The sequence below is a fragment of the Cupressus sempervirens genome, chromosome 1 (assembly GCF_028749045.1).
Source record: "Cupressus sempervirens isolate cs-2001-9-10 chromosome 1, ASM2874904v1, whole genome shotgun sequence".
Classification (NCBI taxonomy): domain Eukaryota; kingdom Viridiplantae; phylum Streptophyta; class Pinopsida; order Cupressales; family Cupressaceae; genus Cupressus; species Cupressus sempervirens.
Genome location: NC_143118.1, coordinates 313,187,166 through 313,211,127, shown reverse-complemented (window position 1 = coordinate 313,211,127; position 23,962 = coordinate 313,187,166). Strand labels below are relative to the sequence as shown.

General features: G+C 35.6%; 1 pseudogene; it reads left to right on the top strand.

The window, feature by feature from the left end:
• The first annotated feature begins 13,649 nt into the window (after nucleotides 1-13,649).
• LOC149577367 (MLP-like protein 34) lies at nucleotides 13,650-21,574 on the top strand (annotated as a pseudogene).
• The last annotated feature ends 2,388 nt before the right edge of the window (nucleotides 21,575-23,962 follow it).

Sequence of the window (23,962 nt, the reverse complement as noted above, 5' to 3'; positions counted from 1 at the left end):
CCAAGGGGTGTATAGTTTCTAGGTGTAGGTTGGAATCTAGGCTTTTGTCCTGCAGCTACATTGATGGCATTAGCTTGATTTCTAGACCCTTGAAAGTTGGGTCTTGGAGTGTGGTTTTGATAGCTTTGGTTATTCTGTTGTTGGTAGTTGATAGCTTGTTGATTTTTTGGTTGATATGGTGGGTTGGACTGGTTGTGAGAAGGACCAACAATATTCACATGTCTGGTGTCAGTGACGCCATCTGTTGCAACGTGCTTGTTTTTGTTCCAATACCTAGACTTGTCATTGGAATGTGATTGATTTTGGTTGGCTTCCTTGTAAAGCTTGACCACACCATCTTTAATGAGTCCTTGCTCAAGGATCATTCCTTTCTCTTTGATATCTTTGTAGGTTTGCAAACAGTTCATGGTCATGTGGTGAGCCAAGCTAGGATGGGCATTATCAATAAACATTTTCACAACATGGCGTTCTGGCAAGGTGCAGGATATGCGGGTGGTCAGGGTTTGCCATCTTTGCAGGTATTCGGCAAGGCTTTCTCCACCTTTTTGCTTGGTGTGGACAAGATCAACTATTGATAGCTCTGTTTCAACAAGATGGGCATATTGGGCTACAAATGCCTCAGATAATTCAGCAAAGTTTTTAATTGTACCATAGGGGATTCTATAAAACCATTCAAGAGCTGGTCCAGCTAAGCTTTTGGGAAAAAGGCGCAAGAGGAAGACATCATTGTATGCTACATCCTGGCAGTGCATGTAAAATTCTTTGATATGTGTGACAGGGTCTCCTTTTCCTCTGAATTTGTCAAATTTGGGTACCTCAAAGTGTTTGGGAAATGGTGTCATGGTAATGGCTCTATCAAATGGGTAAGGACACACATTCTCAAACCTGAATTTCTTCAGATCATTCCCTTCTTGGATGGCTTTCAGAGCTATCTTCATTTGCTCCCATTCTGAATTGATAGGTGATGGCTGGGGTGCCCCCAATGTAGGAGTGCCTTGAGGTAGGTATGTACTGGATGGGGCCACTGAATATGGATGGCTATGAGGGATTTGCTGATAGGGATTGTACATTGTTTGGGCAGTTGCATGGTGGATGACAGGTTGCTGAGGGGGAGGTGGCGCATATTGCTGCATGTGCTGTGAGGCTTGCTGTTGATATGGGATTTGAGGTTGGGATTGAGGAACATAAGCTGGCTGTGGGATAAATGGATTGCTTTGTGGAGGTAAGGTATAATATGGTTGAGAGGCTTGGGGAAAGGATCGGGGGGCTTGTGGGGTTTGACCAATTTATGTGGGTTGTGCCCCCATCTGGGATGGTATCTGCAAATAATTGGTGGTTGGCTGGGGTGGTGGATTACCTCCTAGAAGTGGCATTGAAAAGTAGTTGGTAATTGGAGGTAATGGATTAGTTGGTGGTGGAGGTGGTGGGAATTGAAAGCTTGGGAATGGAACTGATGGGGTTTGATAGCTTTGTGGTTGGATTTGGAAGCTTAGTAGAGTGGTGGCAGGGGTTGGGGTCACTTGGGAGCTTGGTAGAAAATTGGTAGTAGCTTGTGGGATTTGATAGCTTTGTGGAGTGAGGGTAGTAGCTTGTAGATTTGTGGCTAATGGTATTGAGCTCCCAAGACCTAATAGAAATGATGGGATTGTGTGTTGGGCTGCAGTGAACAAGCTGGGGGTGATGAAAGGTTGATTACTTGGCCCCATGGGTGGCATCCCTATTGTATATTGCTGAGGTTGGCCAAAGATGCTAGCACTGATTTGGGAGATGGGTGGATTTGGAAGGCTGGGTTGGGGAGCAGCAGCAGCAATAGTGAAGGGGGTGAACGGTGAGCTATTTTGGGTAAAGGGGGTTTGGAGCGGAGAGGTATGAACCAAGGATGGAGTGGTGGTGGCTGGGTTGGCTTGCGGCATGGAGATTTCAACTTGGGTGGATGATGGTATGTTTGGGTCTGTTGGATCATATGGATTGGCTGGAGGCTCTTCTTTTGGCATATATTGAGGATAATTTGGATCATAAGAGCCTATGGGTGGTGGTAGCTGCCCAAACAATGGGTGAGATGGATCTGATAATGGAGGGGGTCTTCCAAAGTCAAAGGTTCCTACATTTTCCCTTCGAAAATTAGCCATGATTGTCTCTTTGTTCTTGTCTATAATGGCATTTACCAATACTGCATTTCCTGGTTGGTTCATGAAAGCTTCAATGTCAGTACGTGATGGCATAGCTTTCTGTGCACTGAAGGATGGCTGAGTGCTCAAGGGGGGTGAGGATGTTCGATCCAAATGATAGGGCTCCATTGTTTCTTTCTTCTTGGCTAAGCGAGTGACGGGTGGCATGAAAAATGCTCTTAGGGATGAGATGCAATAATGCTGATGGATGAAAAAGGGGGAAGGCTTCTCTATGCAAATGATTTCCTAGGTTAAGGCAAAGCTATACAAAAAAACCTAAGGAGGATTGGGTTGGAGATTCTAACTTCAAAGATATGTTGCCAAAGCATGAAAGGTCTGCTTTCCTATGTGTAAGCTTGGTGGTGATTGTGTCAACTTAAGGATAGACTGATGATCCTTTAGGAAGAACATGAGATTGACCACTTGTGGATCCCAACCTTTAGCTCAAGGTGATGAGGGATAACAAGTGACAAAGCTGGATCACCCTAGACAAAGCTCTGTCAAAGGGATAACCTTGGTGAGATTGATGGATTTGGAAGATTTTAGGAGTGGCAAACTTTTGGCAAAAGTGACAACAATTGTGAAGGCTTGGATGTGAGGTTTTGATTGCTGGCTAGATGGTTTGATTCTAAATGAGATGGATGAGCTAATAATGCTTAAGGGGATAACCTAAGATGGCTGGCTTTTCTACAAAAATGACTCTAAAGTGAAGCTTATCCAAGAAGATGTGGAGAAACAAGGGTGTCTAATCATAGAAATCATGCCTAGTTGGTAAGGCATAAGCAGGATTAACTCCTGGATGTTGGCTAAATTTGATGGTGCGCTCTAACCAGGCCTCTTGAAGTGCTTCGTCGATAGCTTTTGCCTCTACTTTGTGGAGTTTGGCAATTCGTGGGCTTGGTGTTATTTCTTTTCTCTTGGCTGAAAGTTCTTGGTATGCTAGAGATGGTTTGAGTTTAACTTTGTGGAACTTCTGTTTGGGTTTGGGTTGCTCTGACATCAATTTCTGAATTTGCTTGGCTTTGAGAGATCTTGGTTGTTTTGCTTCAACTCATTCAACTTCTGGAATAGGCAGTGACTACGCTAAGTATGCCCTAAGTTAGGATTGACCAAGTTTGGAAAACATTCATTCAACAAATAAAAGATCAAGCAATAGATAGAAACAACCAGATAGAAGTTTTTGATTCTCAGAAAGTGATACTTGCACCAAGGAGTGTGTATGTTCTACAAATTTTTCGATCAGTCACCTCAAACACATTAACATCCTAGATGGTTGTCTACAAGGCTGACAGTTGGTTTAGCTAAGGAGTCCTCGATATACCCAAGGTACGTGAGGCCCAAATCCGTAGATGATACCAAAAAGATGTCACACAGCCGAGAGGAGCGGTAACCCACTTCTCCTCTTTCACTTCTCAAGGGTATAAAGTTCCTTGAGGCTTAGCCCGAGTGACAAAATCTTGATCCCAAGAGAGGTGTCTTTCGATTCACCTTCTGATTCTTATACTCCGCCAGAACGCTGGAGTTGAGGTCATCCAAGGGGTGATGAAATCCCCAAGTAGGCCTCCTAAAAAGAAACAAGGTTTTGGATCCTAATCTTATGCACCCAAGATGGCCTCGAAAGATGATAAGGGGAGAGAAGACTTGGATGACCTTGGGCTAAAAAACACATTTGTTCTTTTACCAACTGATGCTTAAGTTTTCTGATCTAGACTTTGCAAGCACTCATGTTTAAGATACAATGTTTATTCCAACTTGAAGCGCCAACAAAAGTAAATTGATCGAAGAATGAAAACAATAAGAAGAGTTAGGGTCAACAAAAGCAAACTCGCGCGCCCAGAGGCCCTCCACGTCAAGTATCGATTAATTTTCTTTAAGGCATTCAAGATTGAGTGTGAGTTTGTTTTAAGCCCAAAACAAAAGTGTGTGAGATTCGATTTCAAGTGCGTGCCCGGAGGCTCTCCACGTCAGTTGTTGTTCAATTTTAGTGCCCAAACTTGAAGTGTGATCGATTTAATCTAGAGTTTTGATCATTTAAGAATTTTGATAAAGTTAAAGCAAAAATTCAAAGACCAAGTGAGTGAGTTAGATTGTGGAACATTTAACACCTTTTTCAAGTAGACCCATCCCCATAAATAGCACTGAGATTGCAACCAATGGTTAATATTTGATGGGTGATTAGAAAAGAGGTGAGTCCAAGGAACTACTCAAATTGATTTTTGCAAATTTGTATTTTAACTTAACAAGGTTTCTTAAATGTCCAAAAATCAAACTTTACCTAGATTGCATGTGGAAAAGAGATTTGTTTTGTTCAATTTTTAGAAGCTCCAAATGAAGTGTTTGATATTGCAATAGTTAATTGATCCTTAGAATTCAAGATTGGATTTTTTTTTTTAACCATGCATTCAAGGAAAATTTGATTTTAATCCATGGCATTCAAGAGTGATTTTAGCAACATGCATTCAAAGAAAAGTGGTTAAACATTCAAGTCTTTTCTTTTGAGCATTCAAGATTGAGATTTTGTGTGTTGTTTTAAGAACTTTGAAGTGCTTTGTTTTAACCTTAGATCATTCAAGATTGTTTTGGACTCAAAAGTGAAAATGACTCTTTGGACTTTGGTTTTCATTCAAGATTTTGTGTTCTAGTTTGCATATTTTAAGCCCAAAAATGATATTTCTAGATTGTTTTGATGCATGAAAATCCTAAGAAACATTCAAGATTTTGCAATAAGACATTTGTTTGGAACAAATAACAAAGCTTTTAGGACAATTTTTGGCAACCATTTAGGACTCTTAGTTTTTATGAGATTTTTTTTAAAAGAACTTTAGTGTGCACTTAGTGTTGATTTTGAACCTTTTGAAATGGAAACTTGAAGTTCTTTTTAAATTCCCAAAAATGAAGTGTTCCTAATTTTGCATGAATGTATCTAAAACCTTGATGTTGCAAGGATGCAAATGATTAGATTGGTTTAGTTTCACTTGTTACAAGATTTTTTCTTTTTTACAAATTTTTAATTTTTCAATGGATTTAAGTATGATTTGGGGATTCATTTTAAGCACTAAAAAGAAGTGTGTATGATTTTGCTTTCTTAAAAAAAAAATGGCCAAGATCTCCCACAAGAAGAAGAAGAAGAAGTAGATGGAATAAGAAGAATATAGACAAGAAGAAGAAGAAGAATTTCAAGTTCTTTGTCCACCTATAAGCTTGAAAAATCTGCAAACACTATGAGATAGATTATGAGTTCCTTTGTCTTCTTCATGCTCATGTGGACCTACAAAACCAATTTATACAATCCTACCAATCACAAAAATAAGAAAAATTAGCCAAAATCAGCAAATGACATACAAAACTTGACTAAAAAAGCTAATGAAGATGACCCATGCGGGGTCCCACCGGGCGTGCCAAAATGTATATGAGCAATGTTAGTATGCTAATAGAAACCAAATTTAAATAAAGCTTCTACAAACTAAACAAAATTTATAAACTTCAAGATAGACTAAGATGAGCTCTCAATTGAAAATATGAGCCATTAATGGGCTCTCTCAATGAGAAGCTCTCTTGTTGAGTAGCTTTGTCTAAAAAGATAGGATGTATGCTCAATATGCTTCCAAAGGCTTCAATGGATGATTGTGGATTTTTGGTGTGGATAGATGGCTTTAGTATGGATTTGGCTCTCAAAATAGCATTATAACTTTACTTCATGGATTGTGTTATTTTGCAAAGGGGAAGGATCCAATTTATAGGCAAGAGGCTTGAGGGATTGAGGGCTAAGATGCAAGGATGGGAAAAAGCTTATGGAAGGCTCAGATTGCATGAGAGGAGAGCACATGGATTGTGCTTCCTTATAGCCAATCAAGGAGTGACACATGTCACATGGTGAGAGGATGGAAGAAAGGGCAAGGATGAGTCAACAAAGGAGGCTCAAGAGATAAAATCTTCATAAAGACCCTCATAATGACTTGTAAGAGCAATAAAAGGGCTTGTAAGAGTCATTTATGACCTAGTGGACTTCATAAAGTTTTATGGTTGAGATATTTTGAGGGTGATGAGAGCAAATTCGACTTGGACTTGATTAGGAAGGTTTTAAGCTTGCTTAGGCTTGTGAAAATGATTAGAGGATGGATTAGGATGGTTTAGGATTAGCTTAGGGATAGGCAAGTGGATGGCATTTAATGAGGGTGGGTGAAGGAGGAGATATTTGTTAACTTTGGCTTGGGTTAGTAAGTCTTAACCCATGTTTAGGGAATGTGACAAGGTTAGGAGGGGATTAGGATTAGGTTTAAAGACATCTTCTAGAAGAGTCTAGATTTTGGAGGAGGATAAAAACTTTCTAGAATAGTCTAGAATTTCCTAGGATGAGGATGAAGACTTTCTAGAAGAGTCTAGAACTTCTTAGGATGAGGATAAATTAGATTTTTAGGAAATAAATAAAGTTTTATTTATTTCAAGGGTTTGGGTTGAGGAGATATTTATTAAAACTTTTTTAATAAACATGAGGATTAATATTTAATTTTAATTAAATATTTTGAGTTGGGATTAGGGGTAGGAAATGATGGGATTAGCCTTTAATCAAAATTAAAGAAGGATTAGAAGATTTTGGAAGAGGTTATTGGTCATAAGGAAATTGGCCAACTTTTGGGTAAAAAATAAATTTTTAATTTATTTTAGGATTTTTGGTCAATTTATTAATTAAATAATTAATAAATAAGGAAATAATGTTTAAATAAGATTTAAACATTTTTGGGAGGGATTCCTTAATTAAATATTTTTAATTAAGATAAAAGGATTTAATGGCATAAAAATTAATTAATTAATTAATTAAATAATTAATTAATTAATAAATGATGATGTCATCGGGAATTTTTCAGAAAATAAAAATACTTTATTTTCTAAAGGATTTTTAGGTGTCTACAGGTTCAACCATCTTTTGTAGTTCCCTCTGAAATGTGTTCTTATGCAGTTCTGTGGTGTATGTCCATATTCTTGACAATAATGACAACTGTACCTGGTATTATAATCCCAATGATGATGCCTTTCTTTTCCTTCTATTTTTGCTAGTTGATTTGATGTCCACATAGGTTTTGATCTGCATTCAAATGCCTTATGTCCATACTTATTGCAATTATAACAATTTCCATCAAATCTTTGAGTCCTTGTGAAATTGGATTTGCAATCTTGTGTCATATGTCCTTGCATGTTGCACTTGTGACAGAAACTCTTACTCTTGGGTGTGTTTGGTTGATTGAATCTTCTGCTCCTGCACACATTAGCAGTATGTCCCTTCTTATTACAATAATGACAAGTGGGTTTAGTATTCTTACCTTTGTCACTTCTTTGTTCAGCACTTTTTGATGTTTCTCCAACTTCAGTGCTATTGTAACCAAGTCCTGATGTATCATGGGTAGATCTTGGATTTTTCAGCAACTGTTCAAAATACTTGATGGCTTCACTTGACTTGTTGAGATTTTTTGCTACCTCTTTTTCTCTGTTGAATTCATTTTGCATTTGTTCATTCTACATCTTCAGAGTAGAGATCTCAATGTCCTTCACATTGAGTTCATGATGAAGGTTCATCATTTGAGCAAGTGTATCTATTTGCATGTTTGAGATCCTTGTCAGTTCAGTACATTTTTCTTCAAGTTTGTTTGCAAGATTCCTTTTGTCATTTTCCATCATGACCTTATCATCAACTGCTCTTTTCTTTTTTTCTATAATTTCACATATCATTATGGCCTGTGATTCATGTTCCATGTTGAGATATCTAATCTCTTATGCTTGAATTTTGTTTTTCTCCATCAGTTTTGCTATTGTTGCATCAAACTCTTTGGTATCTCCATTGGAAAATATGTTGGTGGTATCAATTTCCTTGTAGTGTATATCATTCTCAGCTATGGCTAGATCTTTCCTTTGTTTTTAATGAGTTTCTCAAATTGATTCTAAATTCCTCCAAGCTATGCAGAGCAAGTTGCACATCTATCACCTGATTTTCAATGATCTTTCCAAGTTTGAAAGCTTCCACCTCTAGATCTTTTCCTCCAAGCTGTTAAACTTTTCCTTATGAGAACCTGGTAATGCTCTGATACTAATTGTTGGAATATTCAAATGTGGAAAGAGTACGTATGAGACGGGGGGGGGGGGTGAATCAGAAGTACTAAAATTTGTCCTATAAAACTTTTATGTGGAAATAAATTGCATGCATGTAAATACATTAAGTAAACATGAAACTAACACATTCATCAATAACACATAAGACTTGAAATTGGTAACCCAGAAACCCTCGAGGAATAAGAAGGTAAAACTGGGGTGGGGATGATACCCACAAAAATTACTGCAGCAATATTGTTTAACCACTTCTGATTGTTTGCCCTGTTAAAGGCTTTACACTGTGTCAATAGTGACCTGGTTAGAGGATTTACAAACACTTAACATGAAGTGTCACCCTGTTAAAGGATTTAATCACCTATCTCTAGGATCAATGAAATAGCTGTTAAGCTAACCTATCACCATAGGATTTCCATGCTAATACAATGGCTAGAAAGTATTAGGTAAAATGAACCTGATAGTTTACAATCCTTGATTGCTGAATGCTAGCTTTGTTCTGCTTCGTCTGATCTTGATCCTTTGTGATCTGATATCTTTCGCTTCTGAAAATAGTATATCAACCACTCTATATCTTCTCCTCTATATCATCATCTTCATCATCTCCTTCTCTATCATGTCTTCTCTATGAGATATCACCTTCCTTATAAAGACATTCGAGGAATTAGGGTTAGGTCTAGATCTACGATCCATATTCAATCTTCATTTTCGCTTAATACTTATCTTTTGCTGATTGGTTGCATGCTTTTATCATTTTTCTTACTGGCTGCATGCAAATTACATAGGAAATATAAAAGATTCGATCTGATCATTAAATCCTTCGAGATTTCCTTATGTCGGCTGTAAAGATTGTTTTCATCATAGTTTGTGCGATTCCAAACTCTTATGCTGATATTCTAGATTAGTCGACTCCTGAAATATTTCTGTTGCTCGGCACATGCTGTTCTACTGAGTTACTCGGCACTTACACAAAACTGTGTTACTCGGCATCTAAACTTTACTTGGCACCTGATCTTCACTCGGCATTTACACTTTACTCGGCACCTACACTTTACTCGGCATTTACACTTTACTTGGCACCTACACTTTACTCGGCACCTGAAGATTACTTGGCATCTATTGCACTCGGCACCTATTCTTGATCTTGGTTAAGTCTATTGACACTCAGTTGTCAAATTTATTCTTACTTTCATATGAGATTCATGAAAGATTTCCTTGAGAAGAAATTCTTGAAGCCATGAGTTGTGTGTTTCCTCAATTTTTGAAACACTTTGGAGATAATCCTACTGGTGCAAAGTTGTTTTATAATAAACTTGATGAATTTTTCAAAGCATACAGATTGCAATGGACAACCAATACAAGGAATCTTAGATACAAATAATCCTAAAAAACAATGTAAACATTTTGCATTGTATATGAAACACCAGATGAAAACTTTGAGAATCCATTTGATCCTGGTGCAATAAAAAGGCTCTAGAAAAGGATAAGTCAGAGTGAAGTATTGCGTACTTCAATATCAAAATATTTCAAACTTGCTGATTTATGTTAAACAATGATATTAGGGTCGATAGAAGATGAGAGAGTTTCCAGTACATTGGGATTTTTGAAATTAAAGGTCAGAAACAAACGAGACAAAAATTTGGAAACTTTCTTGAGATTGTTTGTAACTTAATACAATGTTAGAGATTTTCCTTATGATAGGTCATTGGCCATTTGGAATTCCATGTGTGAAAGATGAGGCCTTTGCAACACTTCAAAAGATGGTGGTGCTACTATTGATTCTGACATAAATGATGAATTTAGGTTTCAAAGCTAGAATGAAAATAATGATTTTATGGATTTTGAATACCTGACTTAGAATGAAGAGGAACCTATTAGTACTAGTCAATTTCAGGATCTAGAGTCCATATGGGATATAAAAGCACCACATTTGAGATTGACTCAATAAAGTGATTTATTGTTTAGTTATAAGGTACATTTATAGCTATACTCTACTTCAGTTCTTCCATATTCAGTCATGTTACAATCATAATTTAGAAAAATAGAGTTTAAGATTTTTGTTACTCTATTGTTGACTTAATGTTATTTTTTTTGGAACAACTTAATAGCATAACATAATGACAACTCTCATATTAGTAGATCTTTAGAAAAATGAAAATCTCAAAAAAGAAATAAGGGAATTATGTCACAAGTTTGAAATTCTTAATGAGTGAATGCTTTTACAAAGATGGAAAATAATTTACAAACTCTATCTAAAATGGTATTTTTTTTGGGGTAGAATATGCAGGCATAGTTGTAGTTATTAAAGCAACAACATCAACATCAAGGGCCTTTACTTCAAAATTCTCAAAGCCCTTCTCTCAAGCAACAACAAGTGGGGTTAGGTCTTGGATTGTAGTTTCTTTTAGATCAAAGTGGTTTTGAAGTTGATAGTTTTAATTTAATTTATTAACAAGGAACGAGGACATGAATAATTTTGGTAGCAAGCCCTTATATTCTCTTTTGTGAAAAATTACAATTAAATACCCTAATGAAAGCAAGATAATACACCATCCATTTATTTTGGTTCCTGACCCTAAATCTTATCATACATCCTTTCTTATCCTCCATAAATAAATATCTCTTGTAGGTTCCTTAGATATTTTGGGGTAAAATCCCTACATTTGTATTGTAAATATTTCTCATTCCTTTAGTGTTCATTGAATATAGTTTTTAGCTAGTATTCTTAATACATCACACTTAATTTCTTAAACAAATCATAAATTGGAGCTTTAAGCAGTAGCTTATGGTAGCTTATGATTTGCACTTATTGACATTAAATTGCTTCAATAGATCAAATGCATATAGGTTGGGAGCTTGGAGTTCCCTCTATGTGGATTCTAGAATGCTTGTTAGTTTGGAAAGTAAACGTAAGCCTTAGTTTGTCACTTTGGATGTATTCAATAAGAATATCACATACTAGAGTCTTCAGTGAGGATAACCTAAAGCTGAACCAAACCACATGAACCTACCTATTTCCACATTTATAGCCTCATCATCTTAAGCAATCTACTCCATAGTCACAAAATGAGAAATTTTCTCATCCATCTTGAGTACGGTATCCACACTGAATGGAAAAAAATTTGTGAAATGGTTTTACAACTCTTATGCCTTTCAAATATTATTCTATCATTGAAGACACCATTTCTCAAAATGATCACCTAATCATTTTTTCGAGTTCTATAAATTGTAAACCTTCAATAATTTGGAATGACCTACAAGTATCCACATTTAATTCTTAGGACTCTCATTCAGAATATGAGCCAATACAAAACCAAGAGGTCAATTTCCTAGTAAGATTTTCCATTATTTCATGTTATATTCTAAATTAATTTAATTGAAATTTTGATCCAAATCTTAGATGGTAGAACTTGAGTGTTGGGATTTAGAAATATAGTCTCCTTAGGACTGCACTTTAACCACAATACACTAGACTATCACTAGAAATGTAATCTCATGGTTTTTATTGTTTGCACTTCTCATAATAGCACATTGTACTGGACTATCACCAATGCACATTTAAATTCTTTTGCAATTGACAATAATAATAGACTCTAATACCATATCAATAATTTTTAAATTTGAGACTTTTTTGAATAGTGAAATTATAAATCTAAATTCTAGTTGTTCATATTAAATGGCACACAACAATATCATTCACTATGAATCTGAATTATGATATATTTATTGTTGTCATACTACTTTTGTTACCTTCACTACTATTATATTGCTAGAAAAATGTATCAAATAGCCTTTTTTAAATTGTTAGTCTATAGGACTTCCTCAAACCAAGTTGGTATTGGAACCGTAATAGTTCTATTAGAAAAGATTTTTTGAGACTTTAGGAGTTTCAGAAGTCATGCTTTTCTAGAGCTATAGAAGCTTTAGTTATTGAAAGGTTTTTCTTAGTGTTAATGCTTTCTATGGTAGATTACATGAAAAATAGATAGGCAATTGTTGTCTAGAGCCATCAATTAATTGGCCTTCAGCCCTTCTGAATGAAATGCTTAGATTGTTCTTTACCAATGCTCTCTCATTAGTAATGTTGAGTGTACAAGTATCCTTAGTTTAACTTGCCACAATTATAGTAGCATCCCTTCATGCCCTACTTTCCTTTGTGACCACCCTTGGTGTCACCACCATGACAAACTATCTTATTTGCATCATCATTAGTTCCTTGATTATCCTTTGGATGCCCCTTTCTTCTAATTCCCATTGGAATTCTTATTAATAGCTTTGCCTTAATGGGTTTTATGTTTGAGAAAAAGCACCCTATGCCTCCAAAGCTGAAAAAGATTCATAGATCTACCTCAAGGAAAGTCCATAAGCCTCAATATTTTTTGAATCCCAATTTCTTCTTTAGAAATTTGATTTCAGCACATGAACATGACCCAAAAGCACATGACTTTCCATTAATGCCCTTGCACATGAAGTGATTGTGAAGAAGTATAACAAAATTTTCAACTATAAACTTTGGAATCACTTGCATTACTCATGGGTTTTAGCATACCCATCTAATGTCATGTGTAGTTGATGAATGACCTACTTACATGGCAATGAGTAACCATTTTCCACTACAACTTAAAACCTTGAAAACTCTATAGCTTTCAACCTAAACTAGAATACCACCCCCAAATTGGTGAGATTATTGTTTTCTTCCCCATCAATGAGTATTACTATGTGTTGCCCTCCAATTCAACCCTTAGATAAAAAAATAGCGGTACTTTGGTGCAAATGGCTTTCCTTACTCAAAGAACAGAAGACCTTATTACCATGCCTATTGGTGATACTTCATCTTCATCCACACTTATGTCTCTATGCATGACTTGAGCTCCATCTCATCATTATAATCACCTCAATCCAATGGACCTACCCCTCAATACTTCTTGTAACTCCTTTAGATTGTAGATACCTATTAATAATAGTAAAGCTTGCAGAAGAAAGATTGGCAATATATTCTTAGAAAGTGATTGATAAACAAAACATATGTTTTTGGCTAGCTTAAAGAGAAGTATTTATATAGATAATCAAGTATGGTAATAAATCATGACAATAATGCATTGCTATTTCACATCTTCGAAAAGTAGAGATTCCAAACCCTATCTTTACCAATGTGGATATGAATCCTGCCATTTTATATGTTAATACCTAATAGCTATGCCTAGTCCATCCAATAAACTTTCTAACACATCGAGAAGACAGTGGTATAACCATCATTTGCAAAAATTTATTTTTAGCACACCTCTAATGTTTCCTACAAAACTACATGTACCATTGTTTAATCATCATCATAAATATTGTTATTACCATAGCAGTATTTCTCTTCTTTAAAGACAAAAGGGAAGCATGGGATTTCTTATTGGGTAAGTGAAGCTCAATATTCTTGCAAGTGAGGCTTGGGAAATTTATGGAAACAATGAGCTAAATAGAAACGTCAATCTTGATCTTCTGGCTGATGCCCAATATATTGAAGGTGTTGGAAATGAGAATAGAGTAACTGAGAGGGGGAGGGGGTGAATCAATTACTCCATAACTTTCCACAGTCCCTAAGATGTTTGAATATACCCTTGATCTGATTAATATAAAATGCTGAAACTTGATAATGCAGTAAATGATAAATATTAAGAACTGATATGTTATCATGCACAAAGAAATTCAACAAATAAGAACACAAGAGACACTAGTTTTAACATGGAAACCCAATATGGGAAAAACCACCAATGTAACTAGATACTATTTTTCACTCTTCTGAAGTGAGCCCTGTTAGGAGCCAACCCTATTAAAGGTTACAAAAACAAACTGTTAGGTGTGACCCTATTAAAAGATTTAATCACCCTGTTAGGAGTGGCCTTACTAGAGGTCTTTAGAACAATTCAACTGAACTATCACCTTGTTAGAGGATTTATTGAATGGCTGTTAAACCAACTCTATTAAGAGATTTTGAATTCATTGTTACAATGGTTAGAAAGCAACAATGAAGTGACCTGATATAATGTACAACTTCTCTTTGCTGATTATAGATCGGTGTTATGCTTGACTAGATCCTTACTAATCAAATGCAACTTTACAGCTCCTTCAACACATCTGATCCTTCATCAAACTTTGCTCAACATTCACCTTTTCATTTCATACTATAATTCACATTCATAACTTCTTTCTCACAATCACACACCTTTTAATTCATAACTTGAATGACCATATATACCTTTCAGATTATCTTAGTTGGCTTGAATTACTGACTAAACAAATAATTACAACAGTCGGCTAGAAGTAATTAATTAGCAAATGCCTATACTGGCTAACCCTGCACGGTAAACTTTGTTCAGAAAATAATTCCTGTGTTAACTGACTGAGCTTGGTTAATACAATGAACTTCATGACAATCTTTCAATCACCGGGAGAACTCGGTAAGTACTGATTTTCCTAAGATAACCGAGTGAGCTCGGTGGAAACTATCCTTTGGAGACCAAGTGAAGCTCAGTTAACACTAACTTCTCCATGATTCCTTTGATGCTCGAGTGAGCTTGGTGGAAACTACCCTTTGGAGAATGAGTGAAGCTCGGTTAACACTGACTTCCACATTTCCTTTGTTGATCGAGTGAGCTTGGTGAACACTGTCTTTCACCTTTTCTTTATTGACCGAATTAGCTCGGTTAACACTGTCTTCCACATTTCTTTTGATGACCGAGTGAGCTCGGTTGGAACTGTAGATTGCATTGCAGACTATCTGAGCTTGATGAACTTGAGACTAATGACTGATATGACATTTGTGTGACATCAAGGACAACATTATCCAACAATCTCCCTCTTTGGCATTGATGGCAACACAACATTTCATAACAGAATGAAATTTTGAAAACAAGTCCAACAAGATAATAGACTTCTCCCTCCTTCAATAATCTCCCTTTGTTAAGGGACTTCATGGAAAACTTTTCAAATCTCACAAATTTCATAAGGATATGACAGTAAATCTCTCCCTCTTTGACAACACATGCCAAAGATAACAGAAGTTAAGTGAATTGTAATGTACCTTTAGTACTGATTCATATGCAATGATTTCTGATTAAACTGTACCAACAAATAGGTCTTCAATCTTGTATGCGTTGATGCATCACTAGAACTAATTTTTAGTGGACTTCAGATAGGGGAATGACCCCTAAATTACCTCTGAGATACAAGAATGCATCCTTAGGTAAAGGCTTTGTGAATATGTCAGCAATTTGTTCCTTTGGATGGACATATTCCAATCTGATCTCCTTGTCTTGCACCAATTCTCTTACAAAATGATATTTTATTGTAATATGTTTGGTCTTGGAATGCATCACTAGATTCTTAGATATGTTGATTGCACTAGTATTGTCACAGAACATGACAACTGGTTCTTTGATTTCCATCTTAATTCCTTGCAATAACTGCTTAAACCAAACAATATTTGAACAGTTTACTGCTGCAGCAACATACTCTGCCTCTGCTATAGATTGGGATGCACAATTCTACTTTTTTCTTGTCCAAGAAACCAATCTTTTTCCAAGAAAGAATGCTCCTCCACTTGTGTTTTTTCTATCATCAAGGTTTCCTGCCCAATCAGCATCAGCAAACACTTTCAAATCCAAATTACCTCCAAATTTTTACAATAAGCCATAATCTTTAGTTCCTTTCAAATATCTCATTATTCTTTTGATTGCCATCAGGTGAGTTTCTCTTGTATTTTCTGAAAATCTTGCAACAATACCAACTGCAAGGGCAATATCTGGCCTAGTATGAACTACGTATTGCAACTTTCCAATCATAGATCTATACAATGTTTGATCTACCTCTTTGGATTCATCATCTTTGGTAAGTTTCAATCCAGTACACATAGGAGTTCCAACAGGTTTATAGTCCTTCATACCAAACTTTTTCAATATCTCCTTGATGTATTTTGATTGAGTGATGTAGATGCCATTCTTATTTTGTTGAATTTGAAGACCAACAAATAATTTTATTTCACCAAATGTAGACATTTCAAATTCCTTGTTCATTTGTTCTGAAAATTCTTTGCAAAGATCATCATGCCCTGTGAAAACAGTATCATCTACAAATATTTTTGCCAAGACAATCTTATTATCTGGTCCTTCCTTTATATACAAGCTACTATTATCATTAGTTCTTTGAAAAACAATCTAAATAAGATAGTTATGCAATCTTTCATACCATGCTCTAGGGGCTTGTTTCATACCATACAGTGCCTTGTGTAATTTGCAGACCATGTTCTTTTTATCTGGATCAACAAAACCTTCAGGTTGTTCAATGTAAACCTCTTCATCCAGTATTCCATTGAGAAATGTTGACTTGACATCCATCTGATAAAATTTGAATCCTTTGTGAGTAGCATATGCAAGTAAGGTTCTGACTCCTTCCGATCTTGCAACAGGAGCAAAGGTTTCTCCATAATCTATGCCTTCTTCTTGATAGTATCCTTTGCATACCAATCTGACTTTGTTTCTGGATACCTTACCATCTTCATTCAACTTTTTTCTAAATACCCACTTGGTTGCAATTACATTCTTATTTTTAGGCCTAGGTACAAGAGTCCATATCTTGTTCTTCTCTATCTGTTCTATTTCCTCATTCATTGCCTCAATCCAACTATCATTTGCCAATGCATCTTTAATGCTTCTAGGTTCAAAATTAGCAAGTAAACAAGTATTTTTCAGCTTGCTTCTTGTCAAAGTTCCTTCAGACTTGTCTCTAATGATCTGATCTAGTGCATGATGTCTTCTGACATATTTAGCTAATACAGGTTCTTTTCCTATTGAATGAGTTTCATTGCTATCTCCTTGTGCTTCAATTTCATGTTCTGGTTGTTCTAGCTCAATAAGAATTGGCTCAAGAGCTTCAGACTCGGTAGACACTTGCTCGATAATGTCTAAATGTTGCTGTGGCATGGTTTGAACTTTTTGCAACTCAGTTACTGATGACTCGGGAGTTGAGGATTCTTGAGTGAATGGTATGCTTGGTATAGTATCTGGTTCAATGTAAAAAAATCTTCTGTAATCTTCAAGTACCTTTTTGCTTTCTTCTTTAGATTTGTCTGCAAAACTCATCAACTTTCACATGTGCACTTTCTATGACTTTTTGAGTGGATAGATTTAAACATCTATATGCTTTTCTTTTGCAAGAATATCCTAAAAATATTTCTTCATCACCTTTTACATCGAATTTTCCTTTCCTACATTTTTTTAAAATATAACATTTGCTTCCAAATATTTTCAGATAACTTACATTGGGTTTGTAGCCATACCATAATTCATAGGGAGTTTTCAATGAGTCCTTCTTCAACTATACTTGGTTTAAGGTATGAACTGCAGTGCTGATGGCTTCCTTCCAGTATTTGATAGCAATGTTCTTTTCTATCATCAGGGTTCTTGCACAATCCATGATGGATCTATTTCTTCTTTTAGCTATTCCATTTTGTTTAAGAGTTCCTGGTGCTGAGACCTGTCTTTTAATACCTTTTTCAATGCAGAAGTTGTTGAATTCATGTGAGATGAATTCACCACCTCTATCTGACTTTAAGCATTTTAGTCTTTTTCTTGTTTCTTTTTCTACTCTTGCCAAATACCATTTGAATTTCTCAAATGCTTCTGATTTATTCCTTAGATACATGACAGTCATCATTCTTGAGTAGTCATCAACAAAAAGAATGAAAAACTTTTCTCCAGTATAGCTTTATATTCCAATGGGTCCACATAAATCAGTATGCACAATTTCTAATATATCTTCAGACAGATAGTTCTTGCTTTTAAAACTAGTCTTTCCCATTTTACCAATATGACAATTCTTGCATAGACCAACCTCAGGTTTCTTAATGTTAGGAATGCCTCTTACTTTCTTGAATTTTCTTATTTTTACCAGATTATCAAAATTGACATGACACAACCTTTTATGCCATAACCAACTTTCTTCAATTTGAGCAATAAAACATGAGCATTCACCAAGTTCTAGATAGAACAAGTTGCCTCTAGTTTGGGTGCCAGATCCTATCACCTTTCCTTGCTCATTCAATAGTCTTGCCTTTCCATGCATGAATTCCACCTTGAATCTAGTATTGAGTAACTGTGCCACACTTAGCAAATTATGTTTAAGACCTTCAACCCAATAGGCATTATTACATACAAGTTCTTTGGTTAGACAGATTCTTCCTCTTCCTTTTATGAAACAAGGTTCATTATTATCAAACCTTACACTGCCACCATCATAGTCTTCAAACTGATCAAACTTATTTTTATCACCAGTCATATGATGTGAGCAACCACCATCTATTATCCATCTATCATTCTTACTTATATGAGAAACAAGTGCCATTTTATCTTCTTCATCACTGTCAAAATCATCTTTAACGACAATATAAACAATTTCATCCTCACTATTATTAGAATCTTTAGAATTTTCAGCCATGAAGCATGATTTCTTACCTTTGTTCTTGGATGATTTGAAGTCTTTCTTGCCATTCCATTTGTAATCTTTCTTTTCATCATTGTTTTGCTTGTTTGGACACCTTGCTGCAATATGACCAATTTCTTCACAAGAAAAATAGATTAGAGGAATTTTACCTTTGTATTTTCCTCTGCCTCTAGAATATTTCTTTGCTAGTAGAGCTTCAATTACTTCAAGGTCACTGTCTGAACTTTGGCTTGATTCATTTTCACTTTCTGACTGAGATTCCTTCTCCTTTTTGTTTTTCTTCTTGAGTGAGAGCTTCACTTGAAATGCCGATTCAATGTTCTTGGAGGCTGGAACATAGTTGTCAAAGTTATCTAGATCAAATGTAGTTAGTCTTCCAACTATGGCCTCAAGATTTATCTGATGATTTGCTTCACACCTTCTTTCTTGAATTGCAAAAACTTTGATTGCATAAATGGGAAGCAAGGTTCTGAGAACTTTTCTTATGACTGTTTCTCCTTTGATATCACCTCGAGATGCTCTAATTGCACTCACACATGCTTTAACTCTTTCAACATACTTTGCAATGTTTTCATCCTCTCTCATCCTCATTTAATCAAATTGTCCTCTTAGACTTTCTGCTTTTTCTCTTCTCACATTATCATTTCCTCCATAGATCTCTTTTAGCTTGTTCCACATCTCAAAGTTAGTTTTGTAGTCCTTAATGTCATCAAATTCTTCATAACTGAGAGCGGATGCTATGTCTATCATCATATTGTTGTGAGTCTTTTTTTGCAAGCACCAAAAGCTCTGATATCAATTGTTGGAAATGAGAATAGAGTAACTGAGAGGGGGAGGGGGTGAATCAGTTACTCTATAACTTTCCACAGTCCCTAAGATGTCTGAATATACCCTTGATCTGATTAATATAAAATGCTGAAACTTGATAATGCAGTAAATGATAAATATTAAGAACTGATATGTTATCATACACAAAGCAATTCAGAAAATAAGAACACAAGAGACACTAGTTTTAACATGGAAATCCAATATGGGAAAAACCACCAATGTAACTAGATACTATTTTTCACTCTCTGAAGTGAGCCTTGTTAGGAGCCAACCCTGTTAAAGGTTACAAAAACACACTGTTAGGTGTGACCCTATTAAAGGATTTAATCACCCTGTTAGGAGTGGCCTTGCTAGAGGTATTTAGAACAATTCAACTAAATTGTCACCTTGTTAGAGGATTTATTGAATGGCTGTTAAACCAACTCTGTTAAGAGATTTTGAATTCACTCTTACAATGGTTAGAAAGAAACAATGAAGTGACCTGATATAATGTACAACTTATCTTTGCTGATTACAGATCGCTGTTATGCTTGACTGGATCCTTACTAATCAAATGCAACTTTACAGCTCCTTCAACACATCTAATCCTTCATCAAACTTTTCTCAACATTTGCCTTTTCACTTCATACTATAATTCGCATTCATAACTTCTTTTTCAAAATCACACACCTTTTAATTCATAACTTGAATGACCATATATACCTTTCAGATTATCTTAGTCGGCTCGAATTACTGACTAAACAAACAATTACAGCAGTCGGCTAGAAGTAATTAATTAGCAAATCCCTATACTAGCCGACCCTGCACGGTAAACTTTGTTTAGAAAATAATTCCTCTGTTAACCGACTAAGCTAGATTAATACAGTGAACTTCGTGACAATCCTTCAATCGCTAGGAGAACTCGGTAAGTACTAATTTTCTTGAGATAATTGACTGAGCTCTGTTGAAACTATCCTTTGGAGACCGAGTGAAGCTTGGTTAACACTGACTTCTCCATGATTCCTTTGATGACCGAGTGAGCTTGGTGGAAACTACCCTTTGGAGATCGAGGGAAGCTTAGTTAACACTGACTTCCACATTTCCTTTGTTGATCGAGTGAGCTTGGTGAACACTGTCTTTCACCTTTCCTTTGTTGACCGAGTTAGCTCGGTTAACATTGTCTTCCACATTTCCTTCAATGACCGAGTGAGCTTGGTTGGCACTATAGATTGCATTGCAGACTCTCTAAGCTCGGTGAACTTCAGACTAATGATTGATATGACATTTGTGTGACATCAAGGAAAACATTATCCAACAGAAGGTTATGGCACACTAGGTAGCATAAGGTTGCTCAAATTAAGTCCAAGTAATCAAATTTTTGTTTTTAATAAACTATATGTATTATTTTGTGAACTAATATATATATTTATTTGATAAGAGGAGATAAGGGAGGTTGAAAAATGAGTCTTGGCTGATTCAAAGATGGGCCAACCATTAAGAGAGTTGATAGTACAATGGTAGAGCATCCCAATAGAAAATGAGAGATCGTGATTGTTAAAAATATAATATGATATATATAAAACTCTTTTAAGTCTATCTATGATTTTAGTAAATTTTTGAAGTCTTTTATTATGTGAATGTGTGGGTATTCTTATTTATAAATATATAGGCTCATATGGTGAGATTATGTTGATGATTGAATTGTAGTTGTGAACAACTATGTGAGCCAATCAAAGGAGAAAATAGAGAAGGCAAAAGAGGATGAGAATGGCACATATGAGATAACCTACAAGGTGGTGGATGGAGAGTTGAAGAAGATGTATGATCCATATATAGTAACCTTTTCTTTCACTCCTCTACAAGCTGATGACTGCATTGTTTTTTGGAGAGCCCAATACAATCCACTTACACTAGATGTTCCTCCTCCAAAGAAGTCCAAGAAAGTTGCCTTTCAGTTCATGAAAGAGATTGATAATTTCTACCTTTCATCTTCTGCATTCACGCAATTAATACAGTAGATATATATATATGTCTATTATATTTTATAAAACCAAGGTATTTTGGGAGTTAAAGGTTTTATAATATTGCTATATATTACATGAATTATTAGTTTCTTATCAAGTAATATGAGAAATGGATTTTTTATAGCCTTTTCTTATCTTTTTTACTTTCACATTGTGTTATGTACCTAGAGAAAATATATCTACCCATGGTCTTTAACAAAATCGATAGGCTCACAAATCATAAATTGGAGCTTTAAGGAGTAAGGAGTCTTCTCCAACGTATTTTACTTCGAACAACAAGTATGATGGTCAAGAGTTTATTGGAATAGTAATTGTCCCTACTTATGATACAAAGCATGGAACATCCAACCTATTTATGGATCATTAGGTCATGGAGGTTATAAAGAAACAAAGGGTGGAAAAGCTAATTGATTTTGGTAGAACTCATAACTTCATTAAGATCAAGTTAGTAACAAACTTGGACTAAATTGTTAATCAAGTATAGTTGATGTTTACTTCAAACTTTGAATTGAAAAGCTCATAAATTATTGGCAATTTAGGTGTAGCATGGAGTTTGCATCTTTTAGGCTTTCACTAGCGTTTCGATTTAAATTGATACATGTCAAATAACCTGATGAAAACAACTGATATTGAATTTACATTTAAAATTTAGACTATATGGTATTCTTGAATCTAGATGCTAAAATAAATGCTATGTTCCTAAATCCTCTTAGTAAAGATTAACTTATGCCTTATGAGAGCAATAATAACTCTAAGATGAGAAATATAATTACGAATTGCTAAGATGAGAAATATTATTATAAAATTTAACCATATAATTGTAATGTATATATTTTATGTCTAGCAGTAGCATAATGAATTAATTCACCCACAAATTTTATGTTTAATTTTGAAATTATTATTATTCACTAGTGTATATATTTTTCATCTAATAAAATCAAACTATTCACCCCAAAATTAATATTTTACTATGTTAATTATTTTTTGTTTTCCAATGTGTATATTTTTTGTGGTTTTAAAATAACACAATTTGCCTAGATGTTTTACACCTTTCACCAAGTTTTTACACCTTTCCTAAAGTGGGGGTTTCTTAAAGTATACCCTAATAAAGTGTAGCACCAATGGCCACACAAAAGGAAGAAGCCTCTCCCTTGAATCCCAAAAAGGAAAGAGTTGAATAAACTATGGTTGGAATAAGGAGAAGGAGATTAGAGAAGAAAAACACTTCATCACCACAAGTGCTTCAAACCATCTTGGAAGTAGAGGATGAAGAATAAGGGGAAAAAATTGAATTTTTCCCCTTAATCCAAAGAACCTACTTGGCTAGGGCTACACAGGAAGAGAGGAGAAGAGGCTTCACAGTAAAACTTCCATCTACTCCAACTGAGCCTATCTAGGTATAAACATCTAAAGATGAGAAACAAAATTGGATAGCAGATATGGAGGGTCAAGAAATGGATGTTTTCAACCTCTTGGAATTTGACTTCATGCCAATGGGCGGTAAGATGGTGGGTGAGAAAATAAGAAATTCTCCCATGAATCAACCCTTAGGAGAGAATTGGAATCAATTTACACCTCTACCTCAATGACCTCTAGGAATTTTGCCACCATCATCTCAAGATTAGGCCATTTTTGATAAAGGTTTAGTGATTCCACTTCCTCCACATACCCAACAAGAAGAAGAACAAGTGACCAAGGAAGAGGAGCCCCAAACAGTACATGTTGATGAAGTATCTAAGGAAGAGTTATACAAGAAGAGCCTCAAAAAATGCCTTAGGATATAGAGTCTAGGACCTTAGTCAAAATAGATGTAGGTACTAAAATTGAAGATCTTTCTCGATGAGAGAAGACTCTAGAGGGAACTGATAAGGGAAAGGAGCTTGCGGTAACAATGACCACTTTAGTCAAATACATGTCTCCTATGGGCAAAAAACCAACATGGATGAAGAGGGGAGTCATGTTTCACCTAAAAAGGTAATTGGACCTAATCACCAAGGAGGGAATGAAAGAGTTGGTAAAAGAAGTCAAGAGGCCTAAATCACCTCAATGTGAAGTGTAAACACTAGGCTTCATAATGAAGAACCAAGATCGAGACTTACTTACATATATAGCCATTCCTCCTCCATATGATAACACCAAAAAATTGACTCGTAAGGACTACCAAATCAAGGAGATCATGTTAGGGAGACCCATGGTAGACACTACCAAAGTGATGATCACTATGGGTATGAAAGAGGTGTTTAGGCACATGGACTAGGATGAGTCTGAATTGATAGCACTAAGGAAACAAAATGATCTATTAAGAGGCTATTTGCATGAAGTTGTGGGCCCCATAGACTTGGAGAATCTAGATATCACTCTTTTGGAAGCACTAGAGAGAAA